The following is a 25,665-nucleotide window of genomic DNA, read 5'->3' as shown; positions in this document are numbered from 1 at the left end:
TAAATTGTAGTAAAGAAGGTAGCAGAAATGAATTGGATGCAAACAGGAAATTTAAACAGCAAGGAAATTAAAGTGCAGTAAAGGTTCACAGAGGAACCAAAAGTGATCTCAGGATCCCAAGGGCTTAGGTAGCAGAGCCTAAAACCCAATTTCCTTCCCAGATCTGAAGTTACTAAGCAATTGACAGAAAATTAAAGATGAAGCAGTAGAAGAACAGAATTTGGATTGAATTATGCAGAAAATATAATGCAAAGAGTTTGAATGGGAATTGGGACAGAATTTCCCCAATTTCACACACCCAATACTCAGAAAACAGAAGAGGAGAATTGCCCAAGGGAATTGAGGAAGGAGATCAAGCAATTCTCCTTTGATCCTCTTGGTGCTCGGACAAATCTCTCAAGAAAGCTCAAAAGAAGTTCAAAAATTCAGAATGAAAGCCAAAATTGCAAAGCTCAAAAGTAAAGGTAGCTAAAAGTCCTAATTACATCAAACTAAGTCCTATTTATACACTTTCTATTCTTGGATGATGGGATTTGGATTGGCTTTTGGATTGGTGAAGAAATGAATTCAAATCAATTTTTAATTTGAATTTTGGCCCAAAAACCACTCCCAGGAGGCTGCCCTGCCCTTGTGGAGGGCAGGGCAGAAAATTGATGCTTGGTGCTTGGAGTTGGTGCGGCCATGTGCGATTCAGGTGCGAGTTGGTGCGTGTCTGGCATGAGCTTGGTGCGCCAGAGGCTGCCCTGCCCGCGCCAAGGGCAGGGCGGGAAAGCTGCTGCGCCAGAACGTGATGCGTGCTTGCACTTGGTGCTGCCAGAATTGAGAAGCGCGCGTGCGCGTGCTGCACGTTGATGCGTGGGACGGCCAGATTTGAGGAGCGCGCGTGCGCGCGAAGCACGTTGACGCGTGGATGCTCCCTGCCCGCGCCAAGGGCAGGGCAGGAATGGTTTGGTGCGCCAGGAAGCAGAGTTGGTGCGCCAAGGTCTTGTGTGTGATGCGCCAATTTCAAATGCTGCCCTGCCCGCGCCAAGGGCAGGGCAAGGTTCCCAATCTCATGGCCCGTGTTCGAATCTGGTGGCTTGCAAACACGCTACTTTTTCTTTTGATTTCTTGGCACGCTATTTGGTCTCAAGGCTTGGCTTCCTCATGGTTCTTGGTTCGAACCTTGTGGCTTGCATGGGAGCTATTTTTTCTTGGATTTCTTTCTCATGGAGCCCGATCCTGCTCTCCACAAGGGCAGGGCAGAGTTTGCTTCTCTTGGCTCCAAAGCACCATTTTGTGCTCTGCCCTTAGAGTGGGCAGGGCAGGGTTGCCTTTGCTTGCTTGGTCACTTGATGCTGCCCTCCTAGAGGGCATTCTGCCCTTGTGGAGGGCAAGGTTGCTTCCCCATTATAATGCGACACGCCTCCTCTTGATTCGGCCACGCTTTTCTTTCTTTGGCTACACTTTTTATGCCACGCTTTCCATTTTCTTTTCTTTTCTTCACCTAAAATAAACCAAACAACCACTCAAAGCATCACTAAATTCAAGAGGCTTATAAATCAATTAAAATGCAATTAAAGTTAGCTTAAACCTCATGATTTATCATTAATTTCAGGGTGGTTGCTTGATTTAGAGAAGTTGTGCATTTTCACTCCAAATCACTAACTTAGGATGCAAGAAAGTGCATAAATGCTAACAAAACAAGTGAAATTAGCTTGAAAAATGGGTATATGATGACTTGTCATCAAATATAATAGAAGAACAATAGTAATTGCATTAATACTCGAGGTACAGCAGAGCTCCACACCTTAATCTATGGTGTGTTGAAACTCCACCATTGAAAATACATAAGAACAAGGTCTAGGCATGGCCGTGAGGCCAGCCCCCAAAACATGATCAAAGGACTCCAAATGATCAAGGATCCAAATATTCAAAGATCTAAAGATGAAAATACAATAGCAAAAGGTCTTATTTATAAAGAACTAGTAGCCTAGGGTTTACATAAATGAATAAATGACAGAAAAATCCACTTTCGGGCCCACTTGGTGTGTGCTTGGGCTGAGCATTGAAGCATTTTCGTGTAGAGACTTTTCTTGGAGTTAAACGCCAGCTTTTGTGCCAGTTTGGGCGTTTAACTCCCATTCTTGTGCCAGTTCCGGCGTTTAACGCCGGGCAGTTTTGAGCTGATTTGGAACGCCGGTTTGGGCCATCAAATCTTGGGCAAAGTATGGACTATTATACATTGCTGGAAAGCCCAGGATGTGTACTTTTCAACGCCATTAAGAGCGCGCCAATTGGGCTTCTGTAGCTCTAGAAAATCCACTTCGAGTGCAGGGAGGTCAGAATCCAACAGCATCTGCAGTCCTTTTCAGTCTCTGAATCAGATTTTTGCTTAGGTCCCTCAATTTCAGCCAGAAAATACCTGAAATCACAGAAAAACACACAAACTCATAGTAAAGTCCAGAAAATTTTGAATTTTAAATAAAAACTAATAAAAATATAATTAAAAACTAACTAAAACATACTAAAAACATACTAAAAACAATGCCAAAAAGCGTACAAATTATCCGCTCATCAGTGACGCTCATCATCATTCTCAACCTATGAATGCGTGCCTGACAACCACTTCCATTCTACATGAAAACAAGCTTGAATGTATATCTCTTAGATTCCTGGTCCATGATGCATGGTTGCCTCTCCTGACAACAGAGCCTTCCATTCCGTGAGATCAGAGTCTTCGTGGTATAAGCTAGAACTAATTGGCAGCATTCTTGAGATCCGGAAAGTCTAAACCTTGTCTGTGGTATTCCGAGTAGGATCTGGGATGGGATGACTGTGGCGAGCTTCAAACTCATGACTGTTGGGCATAGTGACAGATGCAAAAGGATGACTGGATCCTATTCCAACACAAGTGAGAACCGACAGATGATTAGCCCTACGTAACCTATAGCTGGACCATTTTCATTGAGAGGATAGACGGTAGCCATTGACAACGGTGATCCCCTACATACAGCTTGCCATGGAAAGGAATATGAATGATTGAATGAAGACAGTAGGAAAGCAGAGATTTAGAAGGAATAACACATCTCCATACGCTTATCTGAAATTCCCACCAATGAATTACATAAGTATCTCTATCTTTGTTTTATGTTTATTTATCTTTTGATTATCAAAACTCTATAACCATCTGAATCTGCCTGACTGATATTTACAAGATGACCATACCTTGCTTCAAGCCGACAATCTCCATGGGATCGACTCTTACTCACGTAAGGTATTACTTGGACGACCCAGTGCACTTGCTAGTTAGTTGTGCAGAGTTCTGAGGAAAGGGTTGAGATTACGATCGCGCGTACCAAGTTTTTGGTGCCGTTGTCAGAGATCACAATTTCGTGCACCAATTTTTTGGCGCCATTATTGGGGATTGTTCGAGTTTGGACAACTAACGGTTCATCTTGTTGCTCAGATTAGGTAATTTTCTTCTTATTTCAACCTTTATTTTGTTTTCAAAAAGTTTTCAAAAATCTTTCAAAAATTTTCTTCTTTTTTGTTTTTCAAAATTAATTTTTGAAAAATCCAAAAAAATTAATAAAATTATAAAAACCAAAAAAAAATTTGTGTTTTTTGTTTGAGTCTAGAGTCAAGTTTTGAGTTTGGCGTCAATTGCATGTTTTAATTTTTCTAAAAAAATTTCGAAAATTCATGCATTGCATTCTTCATGATCTTCAAGTTGTTCTTGATAAGTCTCCTTGTTTGATATTAAAATTTTCTTGTTTTGTGTCTTTTCTTGTTTTCATATGCATTTTTGAATCCTTAGAGTCTAAACATTAAAAATTTTAAGTTTGGTGTCTTGCATGTTTTTTTTTTCTTTTCTTGAAAATTTTTCAAAAATAAGTTCTTGATGTTCATCATGATCATCAAAGTGTTCTTGGTGTTCATCTTGACATTCATAATGTTCTTGCATGCATCGTTGGTTTTTAATCCAAAATTTTTATGTGTTGAGTCATTTTGTGGTTTTTCTCTCTTCTTATTAAAAATTCAAAAAAAATATATATATATATATATATATATATATATATATATATATATATATATATATATATCTTTCCCTTATTTCTCTCATAAATTTCGAAATTTTGGGTTGACTGAGTCAAAAAATTTTAAAATTTAGTTGTTTCTTATTAGTCAAGTCAAAATTTCAATTTAAAAAAATCCTATCTTTTCAAAACTTTTTCAAAAAAATAAAATATTTTTCATTTTTATGTTTCTCGAAAAAAATTTTAAAAATTGATTTTCAAAATCTTTTTCTTATTTTTACTTCAAATTTTCAAAAATCTTTACTGACATTAATGTTTTGATTCAAAAATTTCAAGTTTGTTACTTTCTTGTTAAGAAAGATTCAAACTTTAAATTTTAGAATCATATATTTTGATTTCTTGTTAGTTAAGTCATTAACTTTAATTTTCAAAATCAAATCTTTCTAAATTTCTTTTTCAAAATAAATTTCAATCATATCTTTTTCAAATCATATCTTTTTCAAAATCAATTTCAAAATCTTTTCTAACTTCTTATCTTTCCAAAATTGATTTTCAAATCTTTTTCAATTAACTACTTAACTTTTTGTTTGATTTTAAAAATTCTTATCTTTTTCAAAATCACCTAACTACTTTTCTCTCTCTAATTTTCGAAAATCATTAACTTCTTTTTCAAAATTCTTTTTAATTAACTAATTGTTTTAAATTTTAATTTTATTCTATTTCTTCTCTTAATTTTTGAATTCTAACAAAATTTTAAAATAAAAACAAAAATATTTTCCTTTTTCTTTTAATTATTTTCGAAAACTCTCTATCTCATCTTCTTCTATTTATTTATTTAATCACTAACACTCTTCTCTTCTTCTTATAATTCGAACCCTTTCTCCCTCCTTGTGTTCGAATTCTTCATCTCTTCTCTTTACATCATTCTTCTATTCTTTTCTTCTTCTACTCACATAAAGGAATCTCTATACTGTGACATAGAGGATTCCTCTTCCTTTTCTGTCCTCTTTTTTTTCATATGAGTAGGAACAAGGACAAAGACATTCTTGTTGAAGCAGATCCTGAACCTGAAAGGACTCTGAAGAAGAAGCTAAAAGAAGCTAAAGCACAACAATCTAGAGAAAACCTTACAGAGAATCTCGAAAAAGAAGTAATGGCCGAACCCAACAACAATGCAAGTAAGATGCTTGGTGACTTCACTGCACTAAATTTTAACTTCTATGGAAGAAGCATCTCAATCCCTGCCATTGGAGCAAACAATTTTGAGCTAAAGCCTCAATTAGTTTCTCTGATGCAACAGAATTGCAAGTTTCATAGACTTCCATCAGAAGATCCTTTTTCAGTTCTTAACTGAATTCTTGGAGATCTGTGATACTGTCAAGACCAATGGAGTTGATCCCGAGGTCTATAAGCTTATGCTTTTCCCTTTTGCTGTAAGAGACAGAGCTAGAATATGGTTAGACTCTCAACCTAGAGATAGCCTGAACTCTTGGGATAAGCTGGTCACGGCTTTCTTAGCCAAATTCTTTCCTCCTCAAAAGCTGAGCAAGCTTAGAGTGGATGTTCAAACCTTCAGGCAGAAAGAAGGTGAATCCCTCTATGAAGCTTGGGAAAGATACAAGCAACTGACCAAAAAGTGTCCTTCTAACATGCTCTCAGAATGGACCATCCTGTATATATTCTATGATGGTCTGTCTGAATTGTCTAAGATGTCATTGGACTATTCTGCAGGTGGATCTATTCACCTAAAGAAAATGCCTGCAGAAGCTCAGGAACTCATTGAAATGGTTGCAAATAACCAGTTCATGTACACCTCTGAAAGGAATCCTGTGAGTAATGGGACGCCTCAGAGGAAGAGAATTCTTGAAATTGATGCTCTAAATGCCATATTGGCTCAAAACAAAATATTGACTCAGTAAGTCAATATGATTTCTCATAGTCTGAATGGTTTGCAAAATGCATCCAACAGTACTAAAGAAGCATCTTCTAAAGAAGAAGCTTATGATCCTGAGAACCCTGCAATGGCATAGGTGAATTACATGAGTGAAGCCTATGGCAACACCTATAATCCCTCATGGAGAAATCATCTAAATTTCTCATGGAAGGATCAACAAAAGCCTCAACAAGGCTTTAACAATAATAATGGTGGAAGAAACAGGTTTAGCAATGGCAAGCCTTTTCCATCATCCTCTCAATAACAAATAGAGAATTCTGAGCAGAATCTATCTAGCTTAGCAAATATAGTCTCTGATCTATCTAAGGCCACTCTCAGTTTCATGAATGAAACAAGGTCCCGCATCAGAAACTTGGAGGCACAAGTGGGTCAGCTGAGTAAAAAGGTTACTAAAACTCTTCTTAGCACTCTCCCAAGCAATACAGAAGAGAATCCCAAAAGAGAGTACAAGGCCATAACTGTGACCAATATGGCCGAACCTGGAGAAAGTGAAAAGGCAGTGATTCCCAGTGAGAAAGACCTTAGGGAATGTCCACTAGCCATTAAGGAGTACCCCAATGAGGAACCAAAGGAATCTGAGGCTCATACAGAGACCATAGAGATTCGATTGAACTTTCTATTACCATTCATGAGCTATGAGGACTATTCATCTTCTGAAGAAGATGAAGGCATTGCTGAAGGGCAAGTTACCCAGTATTTAGGAGCAATTATGAAGCTGAATGCCAAGCTATTTGGTAATGAGACTTGGGAGGATAAACCTCAATTGCTCATTAATGAACTAAATACCTGGATTCAGCAAACTTTATCTCAAAAGAAATAGGATCCTGGTAAATTCTTAATACTCTGTACCATAGACACCATGACCTTTGAGAAGCCTCTGTGTGACCTAGGGTCAGGTATTAAACTCATACCACTCTCTGTAATGGAGAAAATAGGAATTTTTGAGGTACAAACTGCAAGAATCTCACTAGAGATGGTAGATAAATCAATGAAACAGGCTTATGGACTAGTAGAGGACGTGCTAGTGACAGTTGAAGGCCTTTACATCCCTGCTGATTTCATAATCCTATACACTGGGAAGGATGAGGATGAATTCATCATCCTTGGCAGACCTTTCCTAGCCACAGCAAAAGCTGTGATTGATGTTGATAGAGGAGAGTTGGTTCTTCAATTGAATGAGGACTACCTTGTATTCAAGACACAAGGTTCTCCTTCTGTACACATGGAGAAGAAGTATGAAAAGCTTCTCTCAATACAGAGTCAAACAAAGCCCCCACATTCAAACTCTAAGTTTGGTGATGGGAGGCCACAACCAAACTCTAAATTTGGTGTTGAGAGGCCACAACCATGCTCTGATTATCTGTGAGGCTCCATGAGAGCCCACTGTCAAGCTATTGATGTTAAAGAAGCTCTTATTGGGAGGCAACCCAATTTTTGTTTATCTATGTTAAATTTCCATTTTCCATTATTATTTTATGTTTTCTTTAGGTTAATGATCATGTGGAGTCACAAAAACAACTGCAAAAATTAGAGCAAATTCAAAAATAGCATTACAAATAGCACACCTTGGAGGAAGAACTTACTGGCGTTCAAACGCCAGTAAGGGTAGCAGGATGGGCGTTAAATGCCCAGTCTAGCACCATTCTGGGCGTTTAATGCCAGAAATGGGCACCAGACTGCCGTTTAACGCCAAAACAGGGCACCAAACTGGCATTAAACGCCAGAAAGGAAAGAAAAGTTGGTGTTAAACGCCAGAAACAGGAAGCAACCTGGCGTTTAACGCCAGAATTGCACTCTAAGGGCGTTTTGCACACCTAAATGGAGCAGGGATGAGAAGTCCTTGACCCCTCAGGATCTGTGGATCCCACAGGATCCCCACCAACCTCAACTCACTCTCTCTCTTCTTCACACCTTTTCATAACACTCTTCCCCAAATACCCTTCACCAATCACCTCATTCACTCTTCCCCAACAAAACCCCCTACCTTCAAATTCAAAACCCTTTCCCTCCCTAACCCAACCCCTAATACACGAACCCTGCCCTCTCTTTCCACTCCTATATAACACCTCATCACTCCTTCATTTTCACACATCTTATACACTTTTCCCCTACTTGGCCGAACCACTAAACCCCCTCCATCTCCTCTATTTCTTCTTCTTCTCTGCCCTTCTTTCTTCCTTTGCTCGAGGACGAGCAAACATTTTAAGTTTGGTGTGGTAAAAGCGTTGTTTTTGTTTTTCTATAACCATTTATGGCACCTAAGGCCGGAGAAACATCTAGAAAGAGGTAAGGGAAGGCAAAAGCTTCCACCTCCGAGTTATGGGAGATGGAGAGATTCATCTCAAAGGTCCATCTAGACCACTTCTATGAAGTTGTGGCAAAAAAAAGGTGATCCCTATGCAATTCAGCTGGAATTGTCATAGAGGAAGACATCCTCATTGAAAAGGACAAGCCCATCACTAAAAAGAGGATGGAGCAAATAAGAGAGTCCACTCATGGACCAACTAAGGGTGGAGCACCAAGAGCACTCCATCATTCTCCATGAGATTAGAGAAGATCAAATAGCCATGACGGAAGAGCAACAAAGGCAAGGAAGAGACATAGAGGAGCTTAGGTGTTCCATTGGATCTTCAAGTGGAAGAACTAGCCGCCGTCACTAAGGTGGACCCGTTCTTTGATTTCCTTGTTCTTATTTTTCTATTTTTCGAATTTGATGCTTTATGTTTGTCTATGTTTGTGTCTTTACTACATGATCATTAGTATCTAGTGTCTATGCCTTAAAGCTATGAATAGTTCCATGAATCCTTCACCTCTCTTAAATGAAAAATGTGCCTAATTACAAAAGAACAAGAAGTACTTGGATTTTAAATTTTATCTTGAAATTAGTTTAATTATTTTGATGTGGTGGCAATACTTTTTGTTTTCTGAATGAATGCTTGAACAGTGCATATTTTTTATAATGAAGTTTATAAATGTTAAAATTGTTGGCTATTGAAAGAATGATGAACAAAGAGAAATGTTATTGATAATCTGAAAAATCATGAAATTGATTCTTGAAGCAAGAAAAAGCAGTGAAAAAAAAGAGAAAAAAATGGCGAAAAAGAAAAAGAAAGAAAAACTAAAAGCAAGCAGAAAAAGCCAATAGCCCTTTAAACCAAAAGGCAAGGGTAAAAAGGATCCAAGGCTTTGAGCATCAGTGGATAGGAGGGCCTAAAGGAATAAAATCCTGGCCTAAGCGGCTAAATCAAGCTGTCCCTAACCATGTGCTTGTGTCATGAAGGTCCAAGTGAAAAGCTTGAGACTGAGTGGTTAAAGTCGTGATCCAAAGCAAAAGAGTGTGCTTAAGAACTCTGGACACCTCTAATTGGAAACTTTAGCAAAGCTAAGTCACAATCTGAAAAGGTTCACCCAGTTATGTGTCTATGGCATTTATGTATCTGGTGGTAATACTGGAAAACAAAGTGCTTAGGGCCACGGCCAAGACTCATAAAGTAGCTGTGTTCAAGAATCAACATACTGAACTAGGAGAATCAATAACACTATCAAAAATTCTGAGTTCCTATAGATGCCAATCATTCTGAATTTCAAAGGATAAAGTGAGATGCCAAAACTGTTCAGAAGTAAAAAGCTACGAGCCCCGCTCATCTAATTAGGACTAAGTTTCATTGATATTGTGAGATTCATTGTATATTCTCTTCTTTTTATCCTATTTTGTTTTTAGTTGCTTGGGGACAAGCAACAATTTAAGTTTGGTGTTGTGATGAGCGGATAATTTATACGCTTTTTGGCATTATTTTTAGGTAGTTTTTAGTATGATTTAGTTACTTTTTAGTATATTTTTATTAGTTTTTAAGAAAAATTCACATTTTTGGACTTTATTATGAGTTTGTGTATTTTTCTGTGATTTTAGGTATTTTCTGTCTGAAATTGAGGGACCTGAGCAAAAATCTGATTCAGAGGCTGAAAAAGGACTGCTGATGCTGTTGGATTATGACCTCCCTGCACTCGAAATAGCTTTTTTGGAGCTACAGAAATCAAATGGCGTGCTCTCAATTGCGTTGGAAAGTAGACATCCTGGGCTTTCCAGCAATATATAATAGTCTATACTTTGCTCGAGTTTTGATGACGCAAACTGGCGTTCAAACGCCAACTTCCTACTCTATTCTGGCGTTAAACGCCAGAAACAGGATAGAAGCTGCAGTTAAATGCCCAAACTGGCATAAAAACTGGCGTTTAACTCTAAGAAAAGTCTCTACACATGAAAGATTCAATGCTCAGCCCAAGCACACACCAAGTGGGCCCGAAAGTGTATTTCTACATCATTTACTTATTTCTGTAACCCTAGTAACTAGTTTAGTATAAATAGGACTTTTTACTATTGTACTGACATCTTTGGACTTTTGACATCTTTGCATTATCCTTAGATCGTCTTTGGAACATTTTTCCTTAGACTTGCAGGCTGGCCATTCGGCCATACCTGGACCTTCATCACTTATGTATTTTCAACGGTGGAGTTTCTACACACCATAGATTAAGGTGTGGAGCTCTGCTGCACCTCGAGTATTAATGCAATTACTGTAACATCCCTCATTTTTGAAAAATCTAGATATAAATAAATTGTGATTTTACCTTATTGAGTTTAACCTTTATAATTTTAGAAATTATTTTATTAGAACTAATTAAATAGATTCGGAGATAGTTTTATTTTGAATCAATTAATATTTTAAAGTAATCTTATTATAATAAAATATTTTGTATAATTTTAGTAATTGAAAAATAAGAAAGAATTGTACAATTAATTTAAGTAACTTTTATCCTGAAAAAGTTACGATTTATTCTATTAATATTTGGAGTTTATGTTAATTAATATTCTTATGTAATTTTTATAATTGGTTACTTCATATGCTTTGGAAATAAAATTTAGTAATGGAAGTATTATATATTTAATTTAAGTAATTTTATCATAAATAGACATTTTGTAAATTGAAATTAAAGTTTCGGTGATAGAAAAATAATAAAAAGTTATATCATTTAATTTGAATAATTAGTATTAAGTTTAAACTATATTTTATAAAAATGTGATTAATATGCTTATTTTATAATTTAAATTAGAAATAATTAATTCCACTTAGCAATATGTTGATAAATGATGTTCTTAAATATTTTAAGAGAGTATATTGATTTTAAAAGTACTCTTCCTTCCAATTTTATCAAAATATCTATTCATATCTATCCATATTCTTTTATAAAATCTTAATTTTAATCTTAATACCACAAATTCCTATTTCATATACTAAATCCCTAAATCTACAATCAGAAAGGGAAAGAAAGGGAACGGGGAGCTCGAGGGGGAAAACAGAAAGGAAAAAGAAAGGAAGGGGAAAGAGGGAAGGCAGGGGAAAAACGGAGAACAGGGAGAGAGAGTGACGGAACAGAGTAGGAAGAGAGGAAGGAGGATTGCCGCGCTGTGCCGCTCCTTGTGCCGGTTGCCGTTGCTGTCGTCAGAGCCAGAGAAGAAGAGAAGCAAAACCGCGAAGAGAGAGAGAGATCGAAGGAGACGTTCACTCACTAATCGTTGTCGCTACCATGCGTTGCCTCTGCTGCTGGTTCAGCTGCCGTCGAGCTCGCAGCAACCGTCACCATGGAGACCGCCACTATCATCTCCGAAGCTGCGTCGTCGATTAGGTTAAGGAGGGGGAGAATCGTGAACAACCGGAGGAGGAGAAGAACGTGTGGTGGTGGGTGTTCTCTTAGCCAGCGTCGTTGAAGGATGCTCCGCCGCCGCCGCCGCCGCCGGAATCACGAGCTGAGGTAGAGGAGGAAGCTATCTTCCCTGTTGTTGTAGTCACCGTAATTCTACTGCTATGGCTTCGTTTCCTTGTTTTCTTTAATTACTGATTAAGCTGCTGCAGCTGTGGACTGTGACGATCGATTTTCCGAAAGAATCGTTGCTGCTATGAACTATTTCAGCCCTGCCCTGGTATTGCTTGGTTACCATAGCCTCCTTCATCCTTGTATCTGAGTCTGTATCACTCACAACCTATTTTGATTATTGTTATCTCTGCTTGCCGCTTCATTGTTATAGGAAAAATCCCAAAAATGTTTTTGTTTCCATCTAGCCACTGTTATCGCGATTGTTGATGACATCGCTGCTGCAGAGGGTCATCGGCGTCACTGTTGCGGTTGCTGCCACAAATTAGGAATAAAAGGAACTATTGCGTTAAATTCTGCAATTGCGACATCGAGGTAGGGGGTTTAAAATGATTTTAATTTAGGAATGCCAACAAGGTTTACTGAATAACTGCAAATAGTATTAATAGCTGAGTAATTAATTGATTATATGAATGTTGGATTGTGATTGCAATTGTGCTTGGTGCTGTGATAGAATTGATTGTAATTAGGTATGGTAGATGATTGAATTATTGATTGTTGGTTGTTGAAATGGTTGTTTGGTATATTGCTATGGCTATGAAAGTGACTTGAGATTAGTAGAGGATTGTGGTTTCGACTGATTATGTATAAACGGTTGAGACTAAGATAATCATTTGATATATTTGATACTGGATTGAGAATTGTTGAAGAATTAGGGCCTAAAAGACTGAACTATTATTAAGAATCTGGTTTTCAAAATAGAAAGGTTACTTTGATGACGGCCTAGTAATTTGCTAGTGATCGAAGTGGTATGAGAGTAAAATCTGAGTAAACTTCAATAAGTGTAGTTGTTAGGATTTAAATTTGAAGGTTTCGTATTAACTGAAGATTTAGTTATGATTTTTCAAAGTTAAGCTTTAAAATCTGAATTTCTGCATTACCTTTAAGTGAAGACTGTAACTTTGAAAGACTGTAACTAATTCTGTGATGAACGGAATTGCGTGGAACCAAGTCCTGGTTAAATTTGGGAATAATTGGGACTGAATTGGAGAGTTTGAGACCTTTTCATTAAATATAAGATTTATGGTGAATTTTTGAGTAATGGTTGCGGGTTCTGATTTTTACTGCAGAATTTTTGGAACAGCAGTAACTTGTTGGCTCTGCTGTGAATGTTCTGAATTGAATTTTGAAGCGAAACTAATTTTAAATGAAACTTTAGTACTATTATTTTAATGCCGTAAAATTTCAGAACAATTGGACTTATAGTTTTAAAGATATGCATTTTTGAAAGATGATGCATTATGCAGAAAAAACCAGATTCTGTTTTCTTAAATCAGTAACTTTGAGAATTTATAATTTTTGATCCTGGATAGATATTGAGATGCAACCAATTGGAGGTGAAAATTAAGTATGTTTAGCATATGTGACTTAAATTTCAGGGCTATCCATGTTTTAATGAGTAAGTTATGGGACTTGGAGGAAGATAAGTTCATTAACTTTTAAAGCAGAATTCTGCAGCAAATTAGTCAACTTCCAGGTTATATAGCTTCTTCATTAAAAATGATATTGACCTGAAACCAATTGGAAAAGAAACTTGGATGAGTGAAGTCGTACTGTATTAATTTTCAAAGTCATTGGATTTAACGTGGATTTTAAATTGAATTTTGAATGTCACATGCTGCTGCTGTTTTTCTGGTTTTACGCACTGCAGAGCAGTCTCGGTTTTTCCTTTATTCCTAAGGCTAGAGAAACCAGAAAATTATGATCTTTGGTTTGTTAGAAAGCTTATTTCAAGACGAACGCCTGGACATAAAGTTTGCACAATTCCGAGTTTATTTGCTATATTAAAAACAGAAAAGAAGATAGAGTGTTGAGGATGTCCTAGTGACAGTTATGAGCTTATAAAACTAAAGATGAACCTTAGTGCTATATGGCTGATTCAATGTGGAATTTTGCTTGATTCTGAGTTGATGTGATGCTGGAAAGGTTGAAAAGAGTAAAGTGAATTGTTTGGTTTGAACCCGTAAGGGTGGTTAAGTCCTATTTTCAGAGGAGATTATGTCCGAATTTTTATAAAAGTATAAGGACTTAATCAAAATAAATATTTAAGGCTTATTTAATGATAGAAACTTCAATGATTCTTTTAAGAAGAGATTATTTGGTATATGAGATCGTTGAGTATTCAGAGAAAGTAAAGAGATATAGAGAAAAGAGAAACCAGAACAGAGAAAAGAGAAACCAGAACAAAGTAAAGAGAAATAAAGAGAAGAGTAATATAATAAAGAGATATTTATATCTATATTTTAGTTGCTTGATGCAACCCAGAGCTATATATATATATTAGTTGCTTGATGCAACCTAGAGCTATATTTAATATATACTAGTTGCTTAATGCAACCCAGAGTTTCTGTAGGGAAACTAAGTTACCTACAGCCATTTTCCGCTTCCCCAGAGCAGAGCAGAGTATATATATATTTTCCTGCAGTAAGCAGAGGCTGTCTCAAATGAGCGGCTATTATCATATGCGCATTTATTTAGGAACGGAAAATCGTATTCGGAAAATCGGGATTACTCGTGACCGGATAAATGTCGGGATTGCGGGCAGCCAACCGACACATGAGCTCATGGCCTGCACTAGGACTAGACATTCATCATATGCATCTATGTGACATTGTTTGGGTGTGGATATTGTAATTGGCTTGCCTAAATGAATAATCCTGTGTAACTGCTAATTGCTATACTTGATATAAATGCTCTTGATTGTGTTTGAACCCCATTACCTGTGTTTGTAACTGATTGCTTGGAATGTAGTGATTGGATGTTGATTGAGCTGTTTGGGCCTGAGGCCGTGACTGGTATGCTTGAGGTCTAGTTTTGTATAAAGTATCTGACTGGTTCAGCATAGACTTAATGAACCTATGCTTGGAGCAGGATGATCATTTATACTGCGTAGGTAACTTCTTTTATGTTAAGGTCTAGTAAAGTATGAAAAATCAAACTGGTTCAGCATAGACTTAATGAACCTATGCTTGGAACAGGTTGGTCATTCATACAGTCTAGGAAACTTTTAAGAGTTTTATAAAGAAAATATGGGTCTGGCATTTTGAATAATTAACTAATACTTTTAAAGAAGGTTAATTTTCTTTTAGATGTATCTGAATGAAATTAACTATTTGCGCTTTATTCTTTACTTTCACGGCATTCTCGACCTCTACTGAGAACATGTGGTTTGGTTCTCACCCCAAATTTTCCACCCTTTCAGTGACACAGGTTTGAAGACGCAATTTGAAGCTGCGAGCGATTAGTAGGTTTTCTTTATGGTTTTAATTGCTTTCATAGAGTCCCCTCGCTCTTGTCCTTTGAAGTTTTATTTTATCAGAGGGGTAGGTATTGTATTTGGGTTTATATGACTTCCTATGTATAAGAATTACTAATAATAATACCTCTGTGATTGTTATTATTATTTGCAATGTTTATCCTTGATACATGTCTTTAATGAATAAAAACAAAATTTTCCGGAATTTTCTTAAAACTAAAATGCGAACTCGATATAAAGGCTCAGTAATTAAGTAGTTAATATTAGAAAAGGTCACGTAACGTTCTTTCTAGTAGAAATACCCTGACTTAAGCAAGGTATTTGATACGTAAAAATTAGATTTCACGTATAACCGGCAAGTATACCGGGTCGTATCAAGTAATAAAACTCACAAAGAGTGAGGTCGATCCCACGGAGATTGGTAGATTAAGCAACTTTAGTTAAATGGTAGATTTAGTCAAGCAAACATAGTTTTGATTTCATGAGCATTTTGATTTTTTGAACATAATTGCAAGAATTTAAATGACACAGAATGTAAAGAACTAGAGGATAGAAATAAAGTGAAAGTAAATAACGGAAACTTAAATTGCAAGAAACTTAAATGACATCAAAAGTAAATTGCAAGAAATAGAGTGCTGAATTCTAAAGAGCAAAAGAGTAAGAAATAAAGAAACAGAATGTAAATGACAAGAATAATAAATTGCAAGAATGTAGAAGGGGATTGGGTAATGGGTTTTCAAACACTAAGAACAAAAGAAATGAGAATTAATGATAGAGAGGATCATTAGGGATCAGAGATGCAAGTTATCATGAATTAATGTTAGTCAAATCCTTCTCAATCATGGGTATAGATCCATGGCAAGTGGGTGATTGAATCCCAATCTCTTGGTGACTCAATCTCTCTCAACATAGCCAATTGCCACTCTCGTGATCTAATTGTTCATGAGAAGAGATGAAGCTCAAATCTAATCCAGCCACACAATTCCCATAATCTCACCCAAGGAGAGTTACATCTCACATACTAACCAAGGTATATTGATCAAAGAAATCATGAAAGGATGAACTCTAAACTGAATTATGTGGCTCATTCCTCAAATTCACCACATAGTTCATATAGATTAACCCCTCTCTCGATGGTGGTTGAATCTTTGAAGATCAAGAGTTCCCTCTTTAGATCAACCACTAGAATTGAGGAGGAGAAGACGAGTTCACCAATTCATTCCAACAAGCAGAGCTCTTCCTCCTAATGAAAGTGGGGTTTAGTGAGTCATTGCTCCAATTTCAACAACAATTGCCATAAACCAAAATTAAACTAAGTGTAAAGAAAGATGAAGAATAAAAAGGAAATGCTTAAAAACTCAAAACTGAAATTGAGAATTCAAAAATTCATAGATGAAAACTACAAATTAAACTACACTACTACTAAGGAAGAAGAGAAGGGGAAGTTAAGAAGAGTGTATGAAGGGGAGGGGTCCGAAGACCCACTCTCAATGGAGTGTGCCAATTCACAGAATTTCAAATTGGTCTCCTCCGTCCCCCCTCAAATCCCCCTCAAATCCCACCTCCTAATGCTATGAGACTATGGCCTTTTATATAGGCTTTTCTAAATTACAAATTGAAATGAAATTAAAAGAAAATTACAAACAAAATGAAAATTAACTATTCTAGATGATTCTTGTGGCCTTGATTTGTTGAGATTTATGGGCTTTGCTTGCTTGATTTGGATTAGCTTCATGAAGGAATTCTTGTCAAACAGAGGAAGAAGAGCTCATTCACATTGCTTCTGGCCCAATGGCCTGGCGTTACTGGCAAACACGCCAGTTCAAAGGACGTTGGCAACGTGCCAATACACTTCCTGGGCTGGTAGCTTGGTGCTTGGGCGTTACTAGCCCAAGTTGTTGCTAACAACTTGCTTTTCTTCTTCTTGACTTTACTTTCATGCTTAATGTTGCCCAGAATTTGAGTGTCAATCCTTTGCCTAAATATGAACTATGATATATCATTGAAAAGCTCTTGATGTCTACTTTCCAATGCCACTGAAATCACTTCATTTGGACTTTCCTAGCTCAAGTTATGCTCCATTGAAGAGGGCAAGGTCAGGCTGCCCTGGTTGGGCGTTTTTGTCAAACACGCCACCAATAACGTGCTCAACAACGCCCCTAGCCCAAATTTCTTGGCCTGGGCGTTGTTGCTGGAGTTGCCAAGGAACACGCCAGTTCATTTTGGCCCTGGCAACGTGTTCGACCCTCCTCTCTTGGCTCATTCATGCTGCCTTGAATTTCAACCTCATTTCCTTGTTTTTGGGGCCTAAAGATGACTCTGATTCGAGCTTCCATTTCATGCTCCACTATAGACTATTATATATGGTTGGAAAGCTCTGAATGTCAGCTTTCCAACGCAACTGGAAGCACTCAATTTGGATCTCTGTAGCTCAAGTTATTCTTGTTTGAAGGAGACAGGGTCAGGCTGCCAAGGTTGTCGGCGTTTTTGACAAACACGCCTTCACATTCTCAAGTTGGCAACGTGGGTTATGCCTCCCAGGGAGCCAAATTTTAGCAAGGGCGTTGCCAACTTAGATTCCACGTTGGCAACGTGCTCCTTTCTGAGGCTCCAAATGAAGCCAGTTTTTGAAGCTTCAAACTAATGTCAAACCCATACTATGATATATGGTTGGAAAGCTCTGGATGTCTACTTTCAAATGCCGTTGGAAGTGCATCATTTGAAGCTCTAGAACTCAAGATATACTCCATGGAAGAGAGTAAGGTCCGGCTGCCAGGGTTGCCAGCGTTTTTGGCAAACACTCCTTCTTCTCAGCACGTTGGCAACGTGCCAGCCCCTGCCCCCTTGCTCCAAAGTTGCTTCCTGGCGTTGGCAACGTGGTTGGCACCAAGACTTGGCGTTGGCAACTTGGTTGGTACCAAGACTTGGCGTTGGCAACTTGGTTGGTGCCTTGATTGGCGTTGGCAACTTGGTTGGTGCCTTGATTGGCGTTGGCAACTTGGTTGGCACCCAAGACTTGGTGCCTAGCCAAGCAACCATTCCTGGCGTTGCCTTAGAACACGCCCATGGTTTCTAGCTCAACAACGTGCTCGAGCTCCCCTTTGGTGCCAAAGTTACTTGCCTCTTGACGTTATTGCCAAGCACTCAAGTAGAAGTGCAAGTTGGCAACGTGCAAACTCCTCTAGGATCACTCTCCAGGGCTGCTAGCGTTATCATCAAACACGCCAGTGGTAGCCCAAGTTAGCAACGTGCTCTTCATTCCCAAGTTTGCCTAGCTTGCTTGTATGATGCGCACATTGGCGTTAGCAACGCCTTTCTAGAGTTGGAAACGCCCTTGGTGACTTCCTTCTTGCTCCAGGGCTCTTTGCTTCACCTATCATCAACCAAACACATGCATCAAAGCCTTGCTAAATCACAAGATTTTGCATCATTCATAACATCAAACAATTCTTGCATAAATCTCATGAAAATGCACATATTTAACAATGTTTGATTGAATCAAGGCATGCATACAATTCTCATCCAAATACTTGCTTATTGCCTAAGAAAATGCATGAAACCAACCTAAAGCATACAAAAATGGCTAGTAAAACTAGCAAGGATGCCCTGGCATCACAACACCAAACTTAAACCTTGCTTGTCCTCAAGCAAGAAAAGAATCATGCAATAGAGATTAACAATCCAAGGTTAGAAGAATAGCAAGTTAATGTTCATGGCAAGCTAGTTTTGTATGTATGCTACAATCACAAAAGAAATGTAAATGATTGATGCTTCTATCTAGCTCAATTTATGAAATCTTTTCTTATATTTCTTCCTTGAAACAAGCTTTTGATTTTCTTATTAGCTTTTCCTTTTGGGTGCTTTGCCCCATGAGTTGATAACAAAACTACGACTCTAAATGCTTTGTTTTCAAGTCTTACCACTTGATACATAAGCACCACAAGCATTTAATTAGAGGACTTCATTAAGCTCATTTATTTCTTTTCTTGACTCTCTAATCATTGATGCTCAGAGCCTTGAGCTTTGAGGGAGTGCTTTTGCACTTGAGCCTAGCCTTGACTTCTAAGTGTTTTGTTTTCAAGCATTTTACTTGATACATAAACACCACAAGTACATAACAATGAAATTGTCATTGGTACTCAGAGCCTTCAGCTTTCTCATTCTTTCCCTTTTTCTTTTCTTGCCTTAATTGCATTTGCTTCTTCAAGGTTTTCATGATTTTCAAAAGATTTCACAAAATGTCCTAGATGAAAACTTCAATTAAATAAAATCTAATGTACTTGAGCAACAATCAAACATACTAGCCTTCCAATACTTGTATGCACATGCTTAGTTCTTCTTTAATTCCTTGTTTGTTTATGATCATGATGCTTTTTTTTTGCTTTTGTATTCACAAAACTCAAGTAGGTAGTCATAATGCCACAGCAACATATTGCAAATCAAAATTCAAGCTATGCTTATTCATACCACACATGTATATAAAGAAGGTAATAAGACAATCATGCAATTTAAAGTGCTGGAAACAAATGAGAGGAAAAAGAACTTTACAACCTTGTAATTTATCTTCTCTATTGTTGTCCTTTTCCTCCTTTTCTTTCACTTCCCACACCAAACTTAGAATGATTGCTTGTCCTCAAGCAACAATTAGAACCGTGGCTATGGGGCTAAGATAGATCATGAATGTCTTACACAATGAAACATTAGTAGCACATGTGTTTCAAGTAAGCAAAATTAAGGATAACAATTAAGGCACAGGAGACATAGACATTTTGATTGCAAACTTAAGAAGGTGAGCACAATACATTGCATAAAAGATGCATAAAAGATAAGTGGCACACCAAACTTAGTGTGACACTTTCACTTGGAATTAATGCAAGTATCCAGTAAAGATTGGAAACAAATTTTGTTGCATAGCAACACCAAACTTAGAATGCAATCATATGTCAATTTATTTGAATTAAAACTAAGCAAATGAAACTGTTGTATGTTAAATACAATCACCAAGCTAAGAATCTGTCATGAATAAGGATCTCTTGGTAATGTATTAACAAAAACAGTTAATAAGCAAACTAAATGAAAGCATTTAAAGATAGAAAAATAACTAAAGCAAGTAGAATGCAAAAGTGTCAAATCAAAAGAGAAAACTAAAACTGCAGAGGCATTATGATTATGCAGACAAGTAGTGTTGCTTGAATAAACTGCATAGAAAATAAATGGCACACCAAACTTAGAATCTTGGTATGTCACTTTCATTTTTGATTTGATGCAATCATCCAAGAAGATTGAAACAATTTGTTGCAAGGCAACACCAAACTTAAAATGTAACCATATGCCAATTTATTGAATTTAAATAAAACAAAGAACGAAAACAAAACAGAGAAGAGAAATTATACCTATGGTTGACATGTTGTTCACTTTCTTCCTCTTCTTCCAGTTTGTTAATAGGAATGACCTTAAAGGGGAAGAAGATTCAGCTAGTGTCCCCTGTCTTGGCCTCTCCTCAACAAGCTTTCTTTTGTTAATGGCTTGATTGAGCTTGCTTGCTGGATCAAGGGGAGGATTGCTTGTGGTTGACCCCTTTTTCTTCATGAATATTGTCCTTGGTAGTTTGGTCACAATCCTCTTCTTGGTGCTTTTGTTAATTGCCTTCACTTCCTTGAATCCAAGTCTTGGTGGTTGTGTGATTGTTGGAGTCTTCTTTTCATCAAAAGCCTCTTGAATTGGTGGTTCTATGAGCCCTTCCTTTTTGCACTTCTCTGTTTCAGTTGAGTGTGATTTCTCTTGAGTGTCTTTCTCACGTTCTTGCTCTTCCACTTCCTCTTTTACACTCAACATTTGCTTTAATAGCTCTTCCATGGAGGAGGTTTGTTGATCTTCCCAAGATTTCTTCATCTCCTCTTCATATCTTTCAATCATGGATTCAATTGTTGAGCCTTTTTGTTTCAAGAAAGTTTGAGAGAGTTGTGAGTTTTCATGTTCCATTGTTACTTCAACTACCCTCTGTGGACTTGGAATTCTGTGCTCATATACCTCCACCAACTCATCCTTTATTGCAATTTCACTTGACAAATGGACCTTTTGTTCTTCTTTTTCCACTTCCTCACTCACAAATTGGTCTTCATTCTCAATGCTTGGCAATCCTAAATGTTTCTTTATTTGCTCTAAGTGCCCATCTATTTTCTCAAAAAGGCTCTCTCGTTCCTCCCAATATTGTTCTTGTCTTTCCAAGAGTTCTCTGGACGTTTGAAGGAGGTCCTCAGCTACTATCTTAAGAGGTGAAGGTTGAGAGAAGTTTTGTGGATATGGATGTGTTGTGGTGAGGTTGTTTTGAGTGGTATAAAATGAATCTTGTGAATTGTGGAATAAGTTTTGTGGTTGGTGGAATGAATTTTGTGGATGATGAATTGAATTGTATGAATTTTGGAAGGAATTTTGTGTTGAGGCAAACTCAAATGGTGAAGAATTTTGATATGAAAAATTTGGAGGTGAGGTTGGACAATTAAGAGGTGATGGCTCTTGATAAGTGGAATATGGGCTCTCAAATGCTTTCTGGTTTTGCTCCTCCCAGGTACAACTTGAAGAATTGTTGAAATCATCATAGTATGGACAATCTTGTGGTCCTTGGGAGGGATCTTGCATGAATTTGTTGAAAGCATAATCAAGAGATGATGTCTCTTGATGAATAGCATTTGGAGAATTAAAATTCCCTTCCCAGCCATAGTTTGTGTCAATGTCATAACAGCATGGTTCACTTTGTGGCTTTGGGAGGAAATTCATTTCACTTGATTGTTCACACTCTTGTTGATATGCCCAAGCACCATGAGGGTAATGACATAAATCAATTTGTGGTTCTGAACAACATCTCATGTGATTAGCTTGATCAATTTGTTGCTCTGGAGCAAATCTCCATGGATTGGAGTGCTCATAATTTGCAAGTTCTTGGCGATACTCCCAGCCACCATTAGAATAATGACTTGAATCATTTTGTGGTGGTGAGAAATATCCCATATGATTTTCTTGCTCATCTTGTGTCTCTGAAGCAAGTATCCATGAATTGGAGTGCTCAGAATTTGTATTTTCTTGGTGATATTTCCAGCCACCATTAGAGATTGGTGGTGGTGGATGATATCCCAGAAAGTTTGTTTGATCAAAAGATGAGATAAACTCCATTTAAGTTTTGTAGAACACAATCACAAAGCAATTGAAATACATGTCTCAGATGAGAATTTCTTAGTGAGGCAATAACACAAGCACCTTAATGTCCAAAAAGAAAACAAAAAATTAAAAGAACTGTACAAAGAAAAAAAAATGCTTAATCTAAACTACCATTCACTTAATCATTGTCAATCTTTTCCAATCCCCGGCAACGGCGCCAAAAACTTGATACGTAAAAATTAGATTTCACGTATAACCGGCAAGTATACCGGGTCGTATCAAGTAATAAAACTCACAAAGAGTGAGGTCGATCCCACGGAGATTGGTAGATTAAGCAACTTTAGTTAAATGGTAGATTTAGTCAAGCAAACATAGTTTTGATTTCATGAGCATTTTGATTTTTTGAACATAATTGCAAGAATTTAAATGACACAGAATGTAAAGAACTAGAGGATAGAAATAAAGTGAAAGTAAATAACGGAAACTTAAATTGCAAGAAACTTAAATGACATCAAAAGTAAATTGCAAGAAATAGAGTGCTGAATTCTAAAGAGCAAAAGAGTAAGAAATAAAGAAACAGAATGTAAATGACAAGAATAATAAATTGCAAGAAGTAGAAGGGGATTGGGTAATGGGTTTTCAAACACTAAGAAAAAAGAAATGAGAATTAATGATAGAGAGGATCATTAGGGATCAGATGCAAGTTTTCATGAATTAATGTTAGTCAAATCAATCATGGGTATAGATCCATGGCAAGTGGGTGATTGAATCCCAATCTCTTGGTGACTCAATCTCTCTCAACATAGCCAATTGCCACTCTCGTGATCTAATTGTTCATGAGAAGAGATGAAGCTCAAATCTAATCCAGCCACACAATTCCCATAATCTCACCCAAGGAGAGTTACATCTCATACTAACCAAGGTATATTGATCAAAGAATCATGAAAGGATGAACTCTAAACTGAATTATGTGGCTCATTCCTCAAATTCACCACATAGTTCATATAGATTAACCCCTCTCTCGATGGTGGTTGAATCTTTGAAGATCAAGAGTTTCCTCTTTAGATCAACCACTAGAATTGAGGAGGAGAAGATGAGTTCACCAATTCATTCCAACAAGCAGAGCTCTTCCCCCTAATGAAAGTGGGGTTTAGTGAGTCATTGCTCCAATTTCAACAACAATTGCCATAAACCAAAATTAAACTAAGTGTAAAGAAAGATGAAGAATAAAAAGGAAATGCTTAAAAACTCAAAACTGAAATTGAGAATTCAAAAATTCATAGATGAAAACTACAAATTAAACTACACTACTACTAAGGAAGAAGAGAAGGGGAAGTTAAGAAGAGTGTATGAAGGGGAGAGGTCCGAAGACCCACTCTCAATGGAGTGTGCCAATTCACAGAATTTCAAATTGGTCTCCTCCGTCCCCCCTCAAATCCCCCTCAAATCCCACCTCCTAATGCTATGAGACTATGGCCTTTATATAGGCTTTTCTAAATTACAAATTGAAATGAAATTAAAAGAAAATTACAAACAAAATGAAAATTAACTATTCTAGATGATTCTTGTGGCCTTGATTTGTTGAGATTTATGGGCTTTGCTTGCTTGATTTGGATTAGCTTCATGAAGGAATTCTTGTCAAACAGAGGAAGAAGAGCTCATTCACATTGCTTCTGGCCCAATGGCCTGGCGTTACTGGCAAACACGCCAGTTCAAAGGACGTTGGCAACGTGCCAATACACTTCCTGGGCTGGTAGCTTGGTGCTTGGGCGTTACTAGCCCAAGTTGTTGCTAACAACTTGCTTTTCTTCTTCTTGACTTTACTTTCATGCTTAATGTTGCCCAGAATTGAGTGTCAATCCTTTGCCTAAATATGAACTATATATCATTGGAAAGCTCTTGATGTCTACTTTCCAATGCCACTGAAATCACTTCATTTGGACTTTCCTAGCTCAAGTTATGCTCCATTGAAGAGGGCAAGGTCAGGCTGCCCTGGTTGGGCGTTTTTGTCAAACACGCCACCAATAACGTGCTCAACAACGCCCCTAGCCCAAATTTCTTGGCCTGGGCGTTGTTGCTGGAGTTGCCAAGGAACACGCCAGTTCATTTTGGCCCTGGCAACGTGTTCGACCCTCCTCTCTTGGCTCATTCATGCTGCCTTGAATTTCAACCTCATTTCCTTATTTTTGGGGCCTAAAGATGACTCTGATTCGAGCTTTCATTTCATGCTCCACTATAGACTATTGTATATGGTTGGAAAGCTCTGAATTTCAGCTTTCCAACGCAACTGGAAGCACTCAATTTGGATCTCTGTAGCTCAAGTTATTTTTGTTTGAAGGAGACAGGGTCAGGCTGCCAAGGTTGCCGGCGTTTTTGACAAACACGCCTTCACATTCTCAAGTTGGCAACGTGGGTTATGCCTCCCAGGGAGCCAAATTTTAGCAAGGGCGTTGCCAACTTAGATTCCACGTTGGCAACGTGCTCCTTTCTGAGGCTCCAAATGAAGCCAATTTTTGAAGCTTCAAACTAATGTCAAACCCATACTATGATATATGGTTGGAAAGCTCTGGATGTCTACTTTCAAATGCCGTTGGAAGTGCATCATTTGAAGCTCTAGAACTCAAGATATACTCCATGGAAGAGAGTAAGGTCCGGCTGCCAGGGTTGCCAGCGTTTTTGGCAAACACTCCTTCTTCTCAGCACGTTGGCAACGTGCCAGCCCCTGCCCCCTTGCTCCATGCTTGCTTCCTGGCGTTGGCAACGTGGTTGGCACCAAGACTTGGCGTTGGCAACTTGGTTGGTACCAAGACTTGGCGTTGGCAACTTGGTTGGTGCCTTGATTGGCGTTGGCAACTTGGTTGGTGCCTTGATTGGCGTTGGCAACTTGGTTGGCACCCAAGACTTGGTGCCTAGCCAAGCAACCATTCCTGGCGTTGCCTTAGAACACGCCCATGGTTTCTAGCTCAACAACGTGCTCGAGCTCCCCTTTGGTGCCAAAGTTACTTGCCTCTTGACGTTATTGCCAAGCACTCAAGTAGAAGTGCAAGTTGGCAACGTGCAAACTCCTCTAGGATCACTCTCCAGGGCTGCTAGCGTTATCATCAAACACGCCAGTGGTAGCCCAAGTTAGCAACGTGCTCTTCATTCCCAAGGTTGCCTAGCTTGCTTGTATGATGCGCACATTGGCGTTAGCAACGCCTTTCTAGAGTTGGAAACGCCCTTGGTGACTTCCTTCTTGCTCCAGGGCTCTTTGCTTCACCTATCATCAACCAAACACATGCATCAAAGCCTTGCTAAATCACAAGATTTTGCATCATTCATAACATCAAACAATTCTTGCATAAATCTCA

The 25,665-nt window shown here is 37.9% G+C and overlaps 1 long non-coding RNA gene across 1 annotated transcript; it reads left to right on the top strand.

Moving 5' to 3' along the window:
* Window positions 1-11,450: 11,450 nt before the first annotated feature.
* On the top strand, window positions 11,451-15,396 carry LOC130967623 (uncharacterized). The gene is made up of 4 exons (XR_009081400.1): window positions 11,451-11,784; window positions 11,886-11,953; window positions 12,059-12,219; window positions 15,107-15,396. It is a non-coding gene; the product is annotated as an uncharacterized LOC130967623 (long non-coding RNA).
* Window positions 15,397-25,665: the final 10,269 nt, after the last annotated feature.

Source organism: Arachis stenosperma, chromosome 3 (assembly GCF_014773155.1).
Source record: "Arachis stenosperma cultivar V10309 chromosome 3, arast.V10309.gnm1.PFL2, whole genome shotgun sequence".
Taxonomy (NCBI): Eukaryota; Viridiplantae; Streptophyta; class Magnoliopsida; order Fabales; family Fabaceae; genus Arachis; species Arachis stenosperma.
This window is presented reverse-complemented; position numbering and strand designations above follow the sequence as displayed.